Source organism: Rhododendron vialii, chromosome 6a, assembly GCF_030253575.1.
Source record: "Rhododendron vialii isolate Sample 1 chromosome 6a, ASM3025357v1".
Taxonomy (NCBI): domain Eukaryota; kingdom Viridiplantae; phylum Streptophyta; class Magnoliopsida; order Ericales; family Ericaceae; genus Rhododendron; species Rhododendron vialii.
This window is the reverse complement of record NC_080562.1, coordinates 29,983,985-30,001,656: the sequence shown is the minus strand read 5'-3', so window position 1 is coordinate 30,001,656 and position 17,672 is coordinate 29,983,985. Positions and strand designations below refer to the sequence as shown.

General features: G+C 38.3%; 2 pseudogenes; both read left to right on the top strand.

Moving 5' to 3' along the window:
* The first annotated feature begins 1,590 nt into the window (after positions 1 to 1,590).
* On the top strand, positions 1,591 to 9,623 carry LOC131328618 (probable aminotransferase TAT2; annotated as a pseudogene).
* A 647-nt stretch (positions 9,624 to 10,270) lies between these two features.
* Positions 10,271 to 17,300, top strand: LOC131328617 (probable aminotransferase TAT2; annotated as a pseudogene).
* The last annotated feature ends 372 nt before the right edge of the window (positions 17,301 to 17,672 follow it).

Below are 17,672 nucleotides of genomic sequence, written 5' to 3'. Positions count from 1 at the left end.
AATCTTAAAATGATTATCATAGAGTAAAAATTTCTTACGTAAGTTGTAATTAATTTCTTCTTAAAAAAAAATATAAACCGCATTTTGATGATGTGTCCAATATCAATATATTAGTTTAGGAGAGCGATTATCGCAATTTTTTTTTTTATAAACCGCATTTTGATGATGTGTTCAATATCAATATATAAGTTTAGGAAAGTGATTATCACACTCTTTTTTCTTCTTTTTTTTTATAACCGCACTCCCTCTTTTGTCGTTTTAGCTATGTAAAATTACAATATTGTCTTTAAATATGCCACAAAGTGAGATCTTTAAAGGGCAATGTTGTGACTTCACATGAATAAAAACAAAAAAAAATCAAGTTCACTTATCAAAAAAGGAGTGTGAAAATCACTCCAGTAAATTTAATGTTAATACGCTAAACACTCCCGTTGAGTTTTTCAAAAAAAAAAAAATATGACTTTGGAATTGAACTTGCTAGAGTATATTTTAAAACTCGAGTCCAATCCAACGAAAACTTATTTCCGAAAGAAGAAAGAAAAAAATTTCAAAAACAAATGAGAATTTATATGATAGGATTGGAGTGTGAAGAAGACGCGTAGGTTTGGACTTTGGAGGAAGGGGCATTTAGGGAAAGTGAGGATGGACGACCAATTCAAAACCACCACAAAGGTGCACCGACTACCTAATTTTTCCTATCCTATCCTATCCTTCCTCCTGCTACTACCTATTGCTTCGCCCGCTCTCTCTCTCTCTCTCTCTTTCTCTCTCTAGGCTTAGGCCACTTTTTTGAAGAAAGCGGGACTTCGTGGTTCCTCACAATTTCGGGCCGACAGCTGCTTGACGACCCACCACTCCGAATGGGACACACGTCCTTCTTTTGCGCAGTTACGCGTCTTTTAGGACACTCCCGTACCAGTAGTCACTTGAGTCATCATCTTATTACGCCGTAGATGTCCAGTACGCAGGCCCAATCTTGTATACCCTTCTGTGCTGTGGATCCGATTCAAGATTGGAAAAATCTAGGATCACATTTTCCGAACCAACGCTGCTGCCCACACATTTTAAATAGGTACATATATTCTACATAGATTTTTCGTAGGGTCTATTTTGGATCCCATATAAATGATTCGAGTCGTTCATTTGCGCTAGCAAAAAAATTAGTTTAATCTGATACTTATAGATACTCGATTCAATCATCTAACTTTTTATTTTGATTTCCGGATAATATATGAATAGTTAGATAATTGGATTGAGTATCTATAAATATCGGATTGAGCTAATTTTTTGCGATGACCCTTCAAAAATATTTAATGAACGACTTGGATCATTTGTGTGGGATCCGAGGTGGGCCTCACAAAAAACTGTGTAGAATACGTACCTTATTTATCTGTGTGCTTAGATTTTCTGTGGTTTTTTTTTTTTTTTTTGAAGATAGACATTCTCATGTTCATATGGAACAAAAAATTGTCCAAAGGCTACAAACGCCCAAATTGTGAAACCATCTGTTGGATAAAAAGATCTTAACATTTGGGTTATTCATATGGGTTGGGTAGACACTCACCAAGTACATTAGAAAAAGTTCCACACATGGAGAAGGGTACGGAGTTGAAGACGAGGAGGTGGTGGATAAGGGGAGGAGGGTTTCAAGAGGGGAAAATGAAGGAGGAAGGGTCTAGATCTAGAGCAACAGTGAAAGAAGAGGAGAAGGTGGGTCGCGAGTAGGGCTGCAAACGAACCGAGTCGTTCGCGAGCGGTTCATAGCTCGGCTCCTTAGTGGCTCGTTCAAGCTCGGCTAGGAAGTTAAACGAACGAGCTCGAGCCGATTTTTTCAGCTCGTTTTGTAAACGAGCTGAGCTTGAGCTAAGATAAGCTCGGCTCGCGAGCCGGGGTATATATACTTAAGTTTAGAATTTTTATTGTTATTTCATAATTTGTTTTTTCCGTTTTCACTTTCTAGTCAACCAAGAAAAACGAGAGCACACGCACATCAATACACCCCCGCTCCATAGGAAAATGAAAGATATATACCTTTACAATCAAAATATTTTTGGTTGTAGTAGGCCTATGTGAGGATATATATACATTTTTCGTTGGTTCGTTAATACTCGTGAACAAGCTCGAGCTCGAGTCAAGCCAAGGCCTGCTCGGCTTGAGCTTGATTCGTTAAGTTTTCACTGAGCTCGAGCTCGTGTTCTTTAAAAACTTAATAAATAAGCTTAAACACCGTAAAGCTCGGCTCGCCTCGTTTGCAGCTCTAATCGCAAGTGATGGGGACTATGGATGGAGGATCTAGATCGGGGGAGGAATGTGACAGGGGAGAGAGTAAAGAGGAGAAGATGTACGTGGTGGAGGAGAGTGGCTGGCTGGAGGAGGGAAGGGGAGGTGGAAAAGTTTATAGAAAGAGAGTAGAGAGAAAACAGAGCGCTTTTTCAAAGGGTAGTGCAATGGATTAAGTACAGTTGTGTCCGAAATCATTCAATAGTGGATCAACATGCGTCGAATTGATTCTATCAGAATTGTTGACACGGGACAATCATATGACCGAATTCTTACCAGTGATTCGAGTTTTTTCATGCAATAGTACTTGTTGAGTAGAACGCTCACGTCGAATTGATTCTATCAGAATTGTTGACACGGAACAATCATATGACCGAATTCTTACCAGTGATACGAGTTTTTTCATGCAATAGTACTTGTTGAGTAGAACGTCCACACCAAAATTCAAGTTTATTGGGTACATGCAATAGCTTAATTGAAGCACTTTTTTCGGGAGAGAAAAGTGAAGGGCCTAATCAAAGACGCTAGGACGGACGTAGAATTTCAACGTTTTATTTATTGTAAATTATAACATACAAACGGTGAAATGAATTTTTGCTAATGTGAATTGTGCAAATACTACCACAAAGATTACTACTCCTATATACTTTATGTGTGCGATCAACCTATTTATATAATATATAACTAAGATGTCGCCATCTATAATTGTGCATCCGTCTATCATTTTAAACGGTCTTGCTATTGTCAGCCCAGTAGGCTGACGATAAGTGCACTAAAAAACAAAAAAAACACGTAATTCTGTGTACTTTTTGCACTCTTTAATACACATTCACACACTAATTATTGTCAGCCCATTGGGCTGATTTTAGAATTTTCCCATTTTAAAAAGTAAAATGGTACTCCTAAAAAACTATTGACAAAACTAATCTTGATTTTCCAAAACTCTTGGTTGGGTGAGTGTTTGATTATTCGAAACAATGTTGAGCGGGCAAACTTATATAAAATAACATTTTTTTAGATAAGAACTATTACTCCTATAATTCTAGTAAAAATTTGAAGCGTAGGTAAGGCGAACGTATGGGCTCATCCGCCTTTCAGTCCATCATTGGGCCTAATTATCTTTTTGCAAGAGATGATGAAAAATTAGAAGTTAACGTGTATCTAATCAATAATTTTTTTTTTTTTGGATGTACTATTTGACGAGCCCTATAACGACTCAAATCATCAAGCGGGATTCGTGCCCATATTTTCACATTAAGATACTATATATTGTAGGAGTATATGTCTAGTCTTTATTTTGTATGTTTCTTATCTATTAATTAATTCTATTATGGTTTTCTTCATGATCATGTCTAGTCATTACTTTGTGTGTTTCTTTTTTTTTTTTCTTTTATATTCTTTTATGGGTTTCTACTTTCTTTATGATCCAGGTCGATCATGTGGTGGGCAGTAATTTTATATGAACATATTTAATAATTTATATATAAGTAATATATATGAATATGTTATAGGAGCATTTGTCTAGTCATTAGTTTGTATGTTTCTGATTAATTTATTCTATTATATATGGCTTCTCTGAGAGGCCGTTGTCGTCTATTTCAATATTAGTAAGTGAAAATGCAAAATTGGAGGGCTAAGATTGTCTTTGGTTACTGTTGGGATGAAAAAAAAAAAATCTCTTTTGACATCACTAATTAATATCGTTAAATTGATGGCACATATCCGTTTTATTAATCTTAGAGGGTGGGCACACCACACCAGGCAATTATTTGTGTTGTTTGTGTCATTGCTTTCCATTTGCTTTGTTCCATATGCTGCGGTGCAAAGTGGTCGATTAAACTGTTCATCTCGACAATCGACAGTCGGAATCTTAACCGAGTAATCAACGGTTCAAATTTATATGCGATTTTTATGTGCTCATATTCGAATGACCAATCCGGCTGCTTTGCACCCGCTCTATAGGGAACTGCTCAGCAGCATCCCCGGATCATGTGTCGTTCTTACATTTTCATTTTAAATAGGGCAACAGCAGACCACCTTTCGAAAGATCTTCCGTACAAATTATCACCGGATGATATTTATCTGACTCTTGGAGGCACACAACCAAAGTTGTGAAATCCGTTCCCGGCCGGTACGTACCGTATCGGAGCTCAAAAGGAACGCAAAGACTTGAGATCCGTACTGCTTGAAATATCGGACTGTTCCGCCAAATACCGGATGTACCAGACAATATCGGTGTGTTTCGGACATTTTCCGGTGTTCCGGCGGTACAAATTTACACTGTGTTTTTTTTCACGTGAGTGCCTAACGAGTGCTTCAGTGCTTGTGTGGCTAACCTGAGAAACAACACAGTGAGGCAGGGAGTATTGGAGTAAGATGTGACGGAGAGAAATGATCCAGTGAGTCTACGAGTAATATATCAACTGTGTTGAGGACCTTTTTTTATTTTTGAACCAGCTGTTTTGAGAACTTTGTTTGCATATGAATTAGTCAATAAATGAGTAGTTCAATGAATGAAATCTGTTGGTTTATTGTTTGGAAGTCTTGCTTAAATTTTATTTATGTTTATACTTCAAACTTTGCAATTAGGTAACATATATTGAATATAAATAAAAAAAATTGCGGCAAATTCGGAACGGTACCGAGATACAGACCGATGCCGGTACGTACCATTCCAATAGTGAAAACGGTACGCTGGCCGGTACGGGATTGACAACTTTGCACACAACTACACAAGCAATTGAAGTTATCTTAATGGCTCTCGCTCGACCCAAGGCCAACATTCTGTTTCCAAGACCAGGCTTCCCATTCTACGAAGCCCCTGCTGCATATAGCCATCTTGAAGTCCGCCACTTTGATCTTCTCCCGAAGAAGGGTTGGGACGTAGACCTTGATGCAATTGTGTCTCTCACGGATGAGAATACCGTCGCTATGGTCGTTATTAACCCTGGCAACCCTTGCGGGAATGTCTTCACGTACCAACATTTGAAGAAGGTGTGTGTTTTTGAGTTTTGTGGAGTCAGAAGTGCATAATCTGCCAATTTGATGGTTTAGCATACCATGTTGGTGATTTTGTCGTTTGAAATTGCAAAAAAGCTTGGGATATTGAATATAGTCGGACACTTATGTAATTATGCTAAATGCATTAGAGTATTAACATAGTACTTTTTAAAATTTGAGTGGGGGCACTTGATCCCACGTGCCCCTGCGTATCTATCGATCACTAGTGATTGGTCGTTTGACTTCTTAGATCGCTGAGACGGCAAAAAAGCTTGGGATATTAGTTATTGCTGATGAAGTGTATGATCATCTTACTTTTGGGAATAACCCATGTTTGGATCTATTTTGCCTGTCGTTACGGTTGGATCTTGGAGGATTCTCCAATCCTTTGAGAATTGGAGTTGCACATCTCCCAACTTTTTTGACATTAAATTTCCTTAGCAAGGAACACGATCGCAACTTCCCTTTTTTCACCATCATTCCCATAAACTCCACAAGAGAATACCACAAACATAATCTCGTCATTTTTTAGAAGACAATGCGGCTTCAACTAGGACAACAATTTTGGCTACCAAAAGCATTAGTTTGAGAAGAAAGAATCAGAAATAAAAACCACGCAAATCCTTTTAAGTGTATGTAAGCATTTTGCATTGAATTTAGGCCTCATTCCGCTAAGGTTCTTATCATTTAAGTACTTATTTTCCGCTTTACGAGACAGATAAGTGCTTATTTTTTTTGAATTAAAGGTAATGTATTGTGAGAGAATGACCTGTCTTGTAAAGTGGAAAATAACTACTTAAAAAATAAGAACCTAAACGGAACGGGGCATATGCAATGCAAAATGTTTTTAACTAGCGTGCATAATTACTCACATCCTCAAAAAACCAATCTTGAGTAAAGACCATACATTTATAGGCAACTAGCGTGCAGAATTATCTGCGTGACTGCGTCCTATGAGATCATCTTTCTATTTGTAAACTATCAAGCTCCCACAACTTTAGGCAAGACCTCCGGGATAATCATTAAACTCTCCAAGAAGCTACTTATTCTAGAATTACTCACATCCTCAAAAAACCACTTCTCCCTCTTCCTTAGGATGTACGAATAAAGTGGGGCACTACATTACCATGCTTCCCACCGGTACTACTCAAAGTTTCCAACAATTTCGCTCATTACCCAATAAACGCTGTTATCTGCCACAGAGAATCTCAAAGAGGTGGGCTGCTCTTGGTTGGCGACTTGGTTGGCTTGTCACGAATGATCCCAATGGGATTCTCAAAAAACATGGGGTACTCTTCTCAAAAAACATGGGTCTCTCTCTCTCTCTCTCTCTCTCTCTCTCTCTCTCTCTCTCTCTCTCTATATATATATATATATATATATATATATATATATATATATATATATGCATGTTTGTTGTGCAATAGTCATTACTTTGAGTCTCCCCTAGAAAGCCATAGGACAAGAAAATTTTCATTGTCATAAAGATAAAAAGATGAAATCCACGCAATTGGAAAAGAAAAGCACATAGAGAACTTCAAAATTTTGAACAAGACTCTTCTAGTACTGCTGCTTGCGAAATCTCAAACTACCCCTCTGCCCCTTGATTTCAACAAAAGAAAAAAGAAAAAAAAAAGAAAGGAATCCTTTGTTTATAAATGGGAAAATTTCTTTTATATCCCTTCGACTTTCAGCAAAAATTCATTTTGGTCCTTCACCTTTTAATTTGGACAAATAAATACTTCTATTTTTGATTTCTTTCCAATGTCATCCCATACTTGGATGGCGTTAGTTTTTTGGATGGAAAATTGTCATGTGCCCAGCACGTGACCGTTTTCAAGGGTAAATTTGTCATTCCACACCTCCCTCAAAACCCAAGTCTCTCTACTCCCTCCCTGGTATCCCTCTCCTCCGTCCATATTTGGGCCACCCACCTCTTCTGCCAAAAGCTCCAACCTTTCAACCGATTTTGCATTACCACCAATACCCATACCAGTATTGTACTCCACACCACCAAATTCCATCGTCCAGTTTTGTTTGTTCCTGTGAAGAGTTGTTTGACATCATTGTTTTATTTATGTTGGTTTCGCTGAAGGAGGATCCGCGCCCACTGCTGCAACCACCCTCTCCAATCACCGGTGGCCAAAAATCTATACCTACGCATGAAATCACTCACTTCCCATCGTCCACGACTAAAAACTTATACCCACTACCGACCCAGTCGAGCAAATAGTTCTACCAAGGCAAACTTGATCTTTAACTTTTTTTAATCCTATTTCTAATAAATTAACCACAAAGACTAGAGAAGAAACTGTGTATATGACCCAATGTTACCAAACTCAATTCTAAACTGAAGTGGATGAGTCAGATGGTGTAAAAGAAATTAGATTTTGAAAAAGCAAAACATTGACATTGGTTCTAATTGCACGACAAGAAAAAATGATGAGAACTCTTAAATCCCAAATCCCTAATTTTGTAAGAATTGCCCCCAATTATTGATCGATACCCAAATTGCAAGGGTTTGACAAATTGATAGGCCAAAAAATAGAGGGAGAAGATGGAGTTGGGTGGTATAAATCAGAGATGGAGAAGGGCTGTTGTGAGGTGGTGGACCAGTAGAATGCTGCTCGAACTCTGTAGGAGGAGGGACAAGTCGGCCTTTGGTGGAGCTAGGGAAAAGTTAGAGGCAAGGAGATTTGTCAAACCCAGGTGGAGTAGAGCTTGCTGGCGTTGGAAGAGACGGCTGGAGTCGAAGCTTCCCTTCCTTGGTGACGTTTCTAGTGGCGGAGACGGCGGCGGTCGCCAATCACCCTCCTCCTCTCTCTTTCTCTCATGGCCTCTCTCTCTCTCTCTGTTCTCCTTCCAAATATGTTTTCAATTTTTTCAGCAGTGTTTTTTTTCTTTTACCTTGAAGGGAAGAGGGAATGGGCAAATATACCCCTCCCATTAGCTCACGTGCCAGAAAAAAGGGGAATTTTCCGTCCAAAAAATAACGCCATCCAAGTATGGGATGACATTGGAATGAAATCGAAAATGAAAGTATTTATTTGTTCAAATTAAAAAGTGAAGGACTAAATTGAATTTTCGCTTAAAGTTGAAGGGATATAACAGAAATTTTCTCTTTAGAAAAAAAGGCACACTGACATGAACTTATAAAGATTGGTCTTTTTATTTATAATATATATGTCTCTGTCATCTCCAAAAAACACAATCCGGAGATGCAAAAATTGCAAGTTGAAGGGAATGATTCCAAGCTCCTTCAGGGACCCTTAAGATGAAAAAATTGCTTCAAGAAAACTGGATTATGGATCTTTGTTTTTTTGGCATTTAAAGCAGGGAACACATGCAATTGTCGTGGTAGGGGTGTTGCTTTTGAATGATTGGGAAATATGTTGAGCATCATACGTTCTTGCAAAATTATAATCACAGCTTTCTAGTTGTGCGGTTCTTCTAGCTACATTAGGCCACATGAATATATTATTGATTCCGACTAATCTTTCAATTTAGATTTCATATAGCCATTTGAACATTATTGGTGATTCACAAGAAACTAATGTCGTGGTTTTCTCGTTTACAGATTGTTGATTTCATTAAGGGTTTTCTCAATATTTCCTCTTGACCCAGTAACCTTTATTCAGGTTTGTATTTCATCGCGTTTTCTCTAAGTAACATGTGTATGCTAAATAGGAAAGTTTAATCACAAGTAACAAATACTCTTCGATCTAAATTGGCCTCTGATGTGGTGGTGCATTCGCCAGATAATTAGGGAGAAGAATCAAGCAGGGAATTTTCCACTGACTAAATATTACTACTACTATGAAGAAGAAGTTTCTAGTTACAATATTCTTATGCACTAGAGCTTTTGATATATAGCTCATATCAACTCAGTACTGAAGCAATGCTTGTGATTCTCCTCTAATGTAGTATGCAATGTTGAATTGTCTGTACGTAGCGAATATATTGGTTAGTTTACCAGACATTTCTGCCAGTAGTTTCACGTTTTATTCAGATGACTAGTAAAGGAAATTACGCTCGATGAATGCAATGTGAAATTGATTCTGGATATGTGGTATCAGTAGTATTGCGAGTCTGTCACGGTTATACCAGGTAAGAGCAAACAATCTAACCATATTTCTTTAGCCTCTTGACTCAAAGATTTCTTGTTAATTTTTGAATGCATTGAAATCACTAACTTCTCCTTTGAAACATCCTTTTTCTTTGCAGGGGTGGTGGTTGGACTAAAGAATTGGCTTCGCATAGCATTCGCTGTTAAGCCATCATCTCTTGAAGAAGGTCTTGGGAGGATAAAAGATTTCAGCCGAAGGCATGCAAAAAAGCAATAAGGTGATAGCCCCTCTTCAGTAATTGAGGAATTCTGCTTTATCTCTCCAGTTTACAGGTGAGGAATTCACAGGAATGGTGTGTGTGATGATCAACGCGTGCCGTTGTCTTGCATTTCATTTTAAGTTGTCATAATTATGTGTTTGTTCCAATTTCTTTCTTGTAACCTTGTAATGGATTTTAAGTTGGTAAAATAACGTTGTGAGGAAGAACGTTGTCTCATGTTCGTGTTTACTTTTGTGTGCTAAAAATATTTGCAGCATACCAAAACATTATGTTGAATTTGTATCTTATGATCCGGGGTTGGTAATATGCAACAGACCATTGCTCATTACGTTCGATCAAGCTAATTTTTTTTAATGTAAATGACAAACTCAACGAGTTCTACAAAATGAACGATCCGGATCATTGTTATAGGCCGGGATGGGCCGAAACTGGACTCCAAATTGGACAGGAGCCTCCCCATTTTTTAGTTTTGTTCAATGCTGGATGGATCCTGTGTGACTGTGTCCAAGTTACAGAGGAGCAGGAGGAGAAATTTTTAGGTGCAGGGTGGATATATCTATGTGGTACTCGTTTGGCATATCCGAGTCGTTCAATACACTTTTAGACGGCTCGGATTGAAACTCTCTCTCTCCTGTCACCCTCCCGGCACTGAAATTTTTTTTCCAGGAGGTGGACCCATTTTATCCTCTTCTCCCTCTATGATTTGGATTCATTTGAAGGAAAACCCCACAGAAAACTATTTAAGCTTGAAAATAAAGAAAGAACTGAAAATAGAAGAGGAAGAACAACCGACGGAATGGCGATTCAAGGGAAAAGAGGAGCTGGGCAAAGCATTGGCGTTCACCATTAAAGGCGTCGTCTTCACCCTGATGAAGAATCTCAACGAATCTGATAACAGGCCGGTTATTCCCCTCGCCCGCGGCGACCCCTCGGCGTCTCCGTGCTTTCGGACCACTCCCGTAGCCGAAGACGCCGTCGTTGAAGCCGTCAGATCTGCTCGATTCAATTCCTACGCCCCAAATGGCGGTATTCTTCCAGCCAGGAGGTAAAATTTTGCATACGCATCAAAATTTATTTTCTCTGTTGTGTACAAGTGGATTCGTGGTTTGCAGTATAGTATGGTTATGTTGTTCTTTCTTTTCTTTTTTTTGGGATGTCTGAGCCAGTTTACGCGCACATTTCCTCCCTTGTTCAGACGGATCCACGCAGGGACCAGGAAATTCGCAAGAAATTACTTTCTTGCACCCCAAGAATCGAGCGTGATCAAATTGTGTTGAGAGCAAATCCACCAACCAACTGGACTGACTCTTGGGGCTAGTTATTCAGGCTCTAGTTGTGCTTGCGACCTTAAAGTGTGTGGCAATAAGAATGCCCCAAGCGTAGGGCTAGGTCGGTTGTAGCATAATAAACTCGGAAGTCCGAGGTCGAATCCACAGGGAGCCAATGGAGCTAGGCCGGAAGGTTTGCTTTACGAAAGGGTTTTTAGCGTTAGGACCGCCAACCTTTAGATTTGGCGTTGAGACGGCCAACTTTTGAGTGATGGATCGGAATTTCTCTCTACCTCCTAATTTTAATGAAAAATGAAGTTTGACTAGAAATTAAAGCGGCAAGGTCTAAGGGTTCATTCCGCCCATAACTTAGGCCGTTTAATTCTTCTCTTTGATAACTCAAGTGTGAGTCGAAGTCATTCGATCTCACTCGGAAGATTTAACTATGAAAATCAAGTTTAACTCATACAACGGGGTTTGGAAATGGATGAAAACTCGTTTAGGCATTTTATCGAACACAAAGAGAGCCATGGTTCCAAGCATTGGGTATGCCAAGAGACTTGTCTACACCCAATCAAAGAAGTTAACATCTCTAGGTTTAGACCAAAGATTAGAGCTTAACAAGTTCTTTGAGGCATTTTGGCAAACACAAAGAGTGACATAGCTTCAAGCATTATATGTGGCAAGAGATCAAGTCCTTGCCTACACATAATCAAAGAGGTTAACAACCCTAGGTTTTGTTACATTAAAATGAACTTAATCCATTCATAAACCACATTAAGCACAAGAAATGAGAGAAGCCATTAAACTACCTAAATCATGGGGTAGAAATTACCCCATGACCAAGCCTTGAACACTACTCACCCTTAGTGGGTGTAAACATGAAGGGAAATGAGGAGAGATACGAAAACATTCACAAAAACGAAAATAAAAACTAGATTAAGAAAGATCTTGAGTTAACTTACAACTTTAATGAAGAACACAAGCCTCCAAACCCTAGAAATCAACCTCCTTTGAAGAGAGAGTGAGAGCTAAGGAGAGGAGGGAGGTAGAGAGAGAAGTGAAATTGAAGGATAACCTACTAAAATGAGGTTAGAAAGTACTTATAGGCCCTCAAAGTCGGGTTACAAAGGTCCAAAATACCCCCAAGTCAAAGTGCAGTCGGGTACAAAAACACAGATTTTTCCCAGGTTGTACCGGTACCATGAAACCCCGGTATCGGTACAGGTCTTGTTTCTTAGCATTTTGGACCAAATCTGTCCGAGGTGTACAGGTACCACAGATTCGCAGTACCGGTACATCGCTGGCAGAAAACTTCCAAATTGTTTTCTTCCTCTAACGACCACTTTGACATCCCGAACACTCTTCGACACTTCTTTAAAAGCTCCTTGGGACTTGGTGGCGGGGTGCCACATGGTCTTGGTTCTTTGGATGATCCCGGGTTGTTTTCCTTGGCGTTCAAAATGCCTTATTTTCCACTTTTAACCTGTAAGGGCCAAAAACACCAACTCCGCGCAATATCATCTAATTAAAGCAAGTTACGCACGCGAGAGTGACAAAATAGGGATCTATAAGCCCATTTATTTACACTATCGAGGGCTTATCAAGTTGACGACAAATGTATAATACTAGTTGAGAGCATCTCCGGCCCTTCACCCATACTTGTACTCGAAATTGACTCAAATTTGAGTAAAAGTTTGGGCAAAAGATTTGAAGCACCCCAATGGACAAACCTATATACCAACGTTAGTTTGAATAAAGAGAGAGTCTTTTTCTCGGAGGTTGTTCACGGAGCGGCGCAATGCCGCAATCTCAGTCATCTATTTGCGCAATTAATGGCTGAGATTTGTTTTCAATTATGACCGGTTAACTCTTCTCCGGAAAAGTTTCATTAACATCTGGATCGTTCAAAAACACTTTGGACGGTTGGGCTCTGTAACTTCTTCTTTACAGAACAACCGTAAAGAAGATTTTCTCTTGAATAAAAGCTTCCTTCATGGCGTAGTTGTACACTTGGGAGGGAAAAATTAGTTGTGTAAAATATGAGTACAAAATTTGAGACTCCCTTGATTTGTGTATAACTCAATTTGCTATAGGTTTCAGTTAAGGAGTGGACTTGGTTTAATGAAGTTTCAACTCAAATTTGGATTTCAGTGAGGAAAAAAAAAAAAAAAGACAGTAAGGGATGCTCTTACTAATTCTAAGATATTATGAAAGCAATAATATCCTGAGATCTTGGATTGAAAAACTTAGAAGGTAACTACAACCTTGACATTATTATCCACATAAACGTTAGATCCCTATTATCCATTAATAAAGATAACTAAAAGAACACCCACTATACAAGCTCAACTCTCCTCAACCTCTTTATTCTGCTCTCTGTGTTACGGAAACGCTTCTAAAAGAATTCAATATATGAGTCTCCGATACTTTGGGCTGGGCTATAGGCCTAGCCTAAGCCCCCTGCCTGAGTATAAGGCCATTATACAGTTACTTTATAACTGAGCGTCCATTAAAATACAAGACACCTCACAACACAGAGTCACAGATTGTTGTTTGGATAGCTCAAAGAGGAGAGCAATGGTGATAGTTATCGATTTTTTCCTTGACATTCATATTCATTTGTTTCCTTCACAATTCCTCTCTTCTATCTATTTTTTGAAACTGGAGGAGAGCCTTGTGAAGCCCATGTCGTTCTACTCAACATTGATGGCCATGCTGGCTAATGTGTTACAAGATGCTAATTAGTCTTTTCTCTTCTTTTGCGATTCTATTAGACGACTCTAAGTTCGACCAGCTATCCCTCAAAATAGTTATTTACTTAGCAACTATGCTAGATACGGAATGAATAAATTCATCTTCCTTTCTCCAGCATAAAATCTTTTGACATGGAATGCTAGTTAACTATAACTATGAAGTACACTGACACAGGGTAAGGCTCTTGCTGACGCTGTGCCCCTGCACTCCTCTTAATCGCATTCTTAAGTTTAGGCACCCCGCCCCCCTTCTGTTGAGATGCCATCATTTAGTTCTCTCGATTTACCTGTTATATGTGAACTTAAATTAATGCTTAGTGTCAATTGCAGAATCTCTCTCTCGTGATCTTCCATACTACTTAGCACCATATGATGTTTATCTCACTGTTGGTGCTAAGCAAGCAATCAAAATCTTATTGCCAGTCTTTGCACGCCATGGTGCCAATATATTACTTCCTAAACCAGGGTATCCGTTGTATCAATCTCATGCTACACTGAGCCATCTTGAAGTCCGCCACTTTGTTCCTCTTCCAGAGAAGGGTTGGGAGGTTGATCTTGACGGTTTACAATCTCTTGTAAATGAAAAAAAACCGTTGCTATGGTTATAGTCAATCTGGGCAATCCTTGTGGGAATGTTTTTGCATATGAGCATTTACAAAAGGTGAATTATATCTTGTTTATTTCCTGGCATCAAGAATGTAACTAGTGTTTGTTTTGGTTTTGAAGTTAGTCATCATTGGTGTGAGTATTTTTTTAGATTGCGGAGACTGCAAGGAAACTTGGGATACTAGTGATTGCGGATGAAGTTTATGGCCATCTAGCTTTTGGGAACACCTAGTTTGTGCCTATGGGAGTGTTTGCATCAATTGTCCCTGTTATTACAATTGGCTCTATATCAAAGAGATGGACTGTTCCTAGCTGGCGACTAGGTTGGATAGTGACAAGTGATCCCAATGGCATCCTTCATAAATATGGGGTTTCATGTTTCCCCTCTCTCCACAATTTTGTTTTGTTTATCCTTATGTTACAACAATTAGTTTCTACATAGTTTGGACAGAAAATCCTTAGTTTGTCCAATTCCGTTTTTGTGGGGAAGTTGAACAAATCCACTGCTTCCCATAGTCCTCCTTGCATCCAACTTAACACTTAAAAGGGCCGGTCAAAAAAAAAAAAGAGAACTAACACTTAAAGGTCCAAGCTGACAGTTTAACTTGGTACTATCGTAACGAAAATTAAAACTGATAATCTCAGTAGTTTCAAATCCTTCCCTGCACAGCTGTAACTGAAACAGGTATGCAGACTACAGAGAGTGATAATATATAGACTCATTTACTTGCTACATTAGAAAAACGAGGAAAAGGGGGGGGGGGGGGGGCGGGGAAATCTCATTAATAATGAGACTGCAATGAACTGGATTTATTTAACGAGGCATATTGTCTATCCCTAATTACTGCCATTGACAAGATATTACATTTCATCTTTTTGTAGTTTTTTTTTTTTGGGTGGGGGGAGGGGTTGGGGGCAAAAGCTTAGACGAAGATTGTGCGATATGTGTAAAATCTTCAAAATAGGGATACCACATAGTGATTACTTTAATAGTAATGTTTACTGGATGCTATGAATTTTCTGCGAGTCTGTCTCAAAAGAATTATTACACTGCTTTTATTTGAAGTTCTAATGTTTAACTTGTTGTCTCAGATTGTTGATTCTCTTAAGGGTTTTCTTGCTGTTACCTCTGGCCCTGCAACCTTCATTCAGGTATATGCATTTTGAGATGCTGCTTATTTAATGTAATCGTAAACAGTGCTATACTTCTTGTAGCACTTGTCTTTTCGTATCTGTACAAAGATTATTTTGACCTGGGATCGATTCCGATTGAAGCCTTGCGAAATCAAATAGTCCAATCTTACATTTGGCAATCAGGAGATAGACAGGACATTTGAGTTATAGCTATGATGATAACACAAATATACTAGCATACCTAGTCTAGATTGTAATCTGAAAAAGAACTGCTGTAGAGTTATATAGTCACACTGCTGAAATAAGGTAGTTGGTGCGTTATTATGAACTTAACTTAAATTTATAGATCTGAAAATTTTGTCCTTATTTGAATTTTTTTCCGCATTTGTTAGTTTTGCGCCAAACTTTTGTGGGTTATTGATTCGTCTCAACGAGAGAAATCGGAAAAGTAATATTTTTTTTTACTTTTACCAAAATATTTTGAGAAATAACCAACTTTTTAGCAAAAAGTCACTTTGAGATACTTGTCCATGCAATGGTTAGCATATGAACAATTGGAAACTTTTCCTTTTATTTAAAACTGAAGGGGTTGAAGACCATCTAAAGTGCAGGGTCTGATTGACTGCAGGTCAAGTTAGATTTGTCATTGTTGGAAGGAATTAATGATGATATGGAGTTCTACGTCAAGCTTGCTAAAGAGGAATCTGTGATTGTTTTGCCAGGTAAGGATAGAAATGGACCATCAATCAAATTTCTTATATCATTAAGTTTGGCTTTTTGACGAACCCTGATATAGTTTCACGTGTATTTTGGCAATTTTGTTTACTGTTGAGATCTTTTGTCTTTTCATTTTTACCGTTAGAGTTTTGGAAGAATCTTTTCCAGGTCTATTTTTGTTTCTAAAATCTGAGATCTGCTTTTTGTCAATTCGAACATGATTTTGAAAATACCGGTCACCCACTGACTGGGTATCTTTTGTTGGAAATGCCCATGACATAACCACAACTTGATCAGAAATTGCCTGAATCGTTTCATAGATGGATTTTACCTAAGCCTTTACCTAATCTGGTGTAATACTCATTTGGAGGTTTTGCTCAGGTAAAATAGCTTTTTAGGTAAAAACCTCAATTGATAAAATTGCTCTAAGACCTCGTTCCGCTCTCTCTAAAAACCTAAGGGTTTCGTAGAAAAAAACTAATTAAAAAAGGGTTTCGTAGTGAACAGTCCTTCGGTACTTGTAGAGAAGAACCGTAGATGGAGGAATTTTACCGACTTGTTTACAGAAGCTGGTGCAAGAGATTTTTTCTCATTTTGAGCAGCAAAAATAGCTAAAAAGACTATTTTAGTTTATCTGATAAACTTGTTCTAAGCTGCCATTTAGGGTATATAGTCAAGATTAGTCATCATACGTGTCTGGTTGTCATTAATTTGTTTCATCATTTACTTGATTTGCAATTGACCTTTTGCAACATCTTTTGTGCAGGCCCTGCAGGGGTAGTTGTTGGACTGAGGCCTCGTTTAAGAAACTTTTTTAAAAAAGTAGTTTATTTCATCTTTTTAAATTTAAAAATAATATAAATAAAAAATAAATTTTTAATTTTTTTATCGTATAAAGATCTTTCAAATAAGATTCATATTGTATATTTTTAAATTTTAATAAGCCCTTTTTGAATTTGAAATTACCTTCTTAAAAAATAAAATTTTTTTTTCCGTTGCAGAACGGGACCCGAAGAACTGGCTCCGGATTACATTCGCTATTGAGCCATCATCTCTCGAAGATGGCCTCGGTAGGATAAAAGCCTTCTGCCTGATGCACGCAAAGAAGCACTAGGACTATCAATTGACGACACCGCAATCCCACGCTGGATTGACAACTGCTATTGTGCATGGGTTGCAGCTCATGAATTGAATTGTACTATTAATAAAAGTTTTGGTAAAAGAAAATTCTAACACTACATTCATTCACACATTTATATTCATAATAAGAATGGGGCCATACACACTGAATGTGTAGTGTGTGTAGGCTCCATTCTTGTTGTGAGCGTAGGTGTGTGAATGAATGTGATGGTAGAATGATTGTTTGGTAAAACTTGTTGAGGCCCTATAGTTGGACCTTACTGTACACCAATGAATAGCAATATAGCTAGTCAAGAGCCCAAAATCCTATTTTACCGAGTCATTTTTAGTGCAATTTTGTTCACATTATCCTCTTTCTTATTGGTTGAAATGATATAGATCCCATCACAAAGTGATGTCATGTTTACCATGCAATACACTTTTT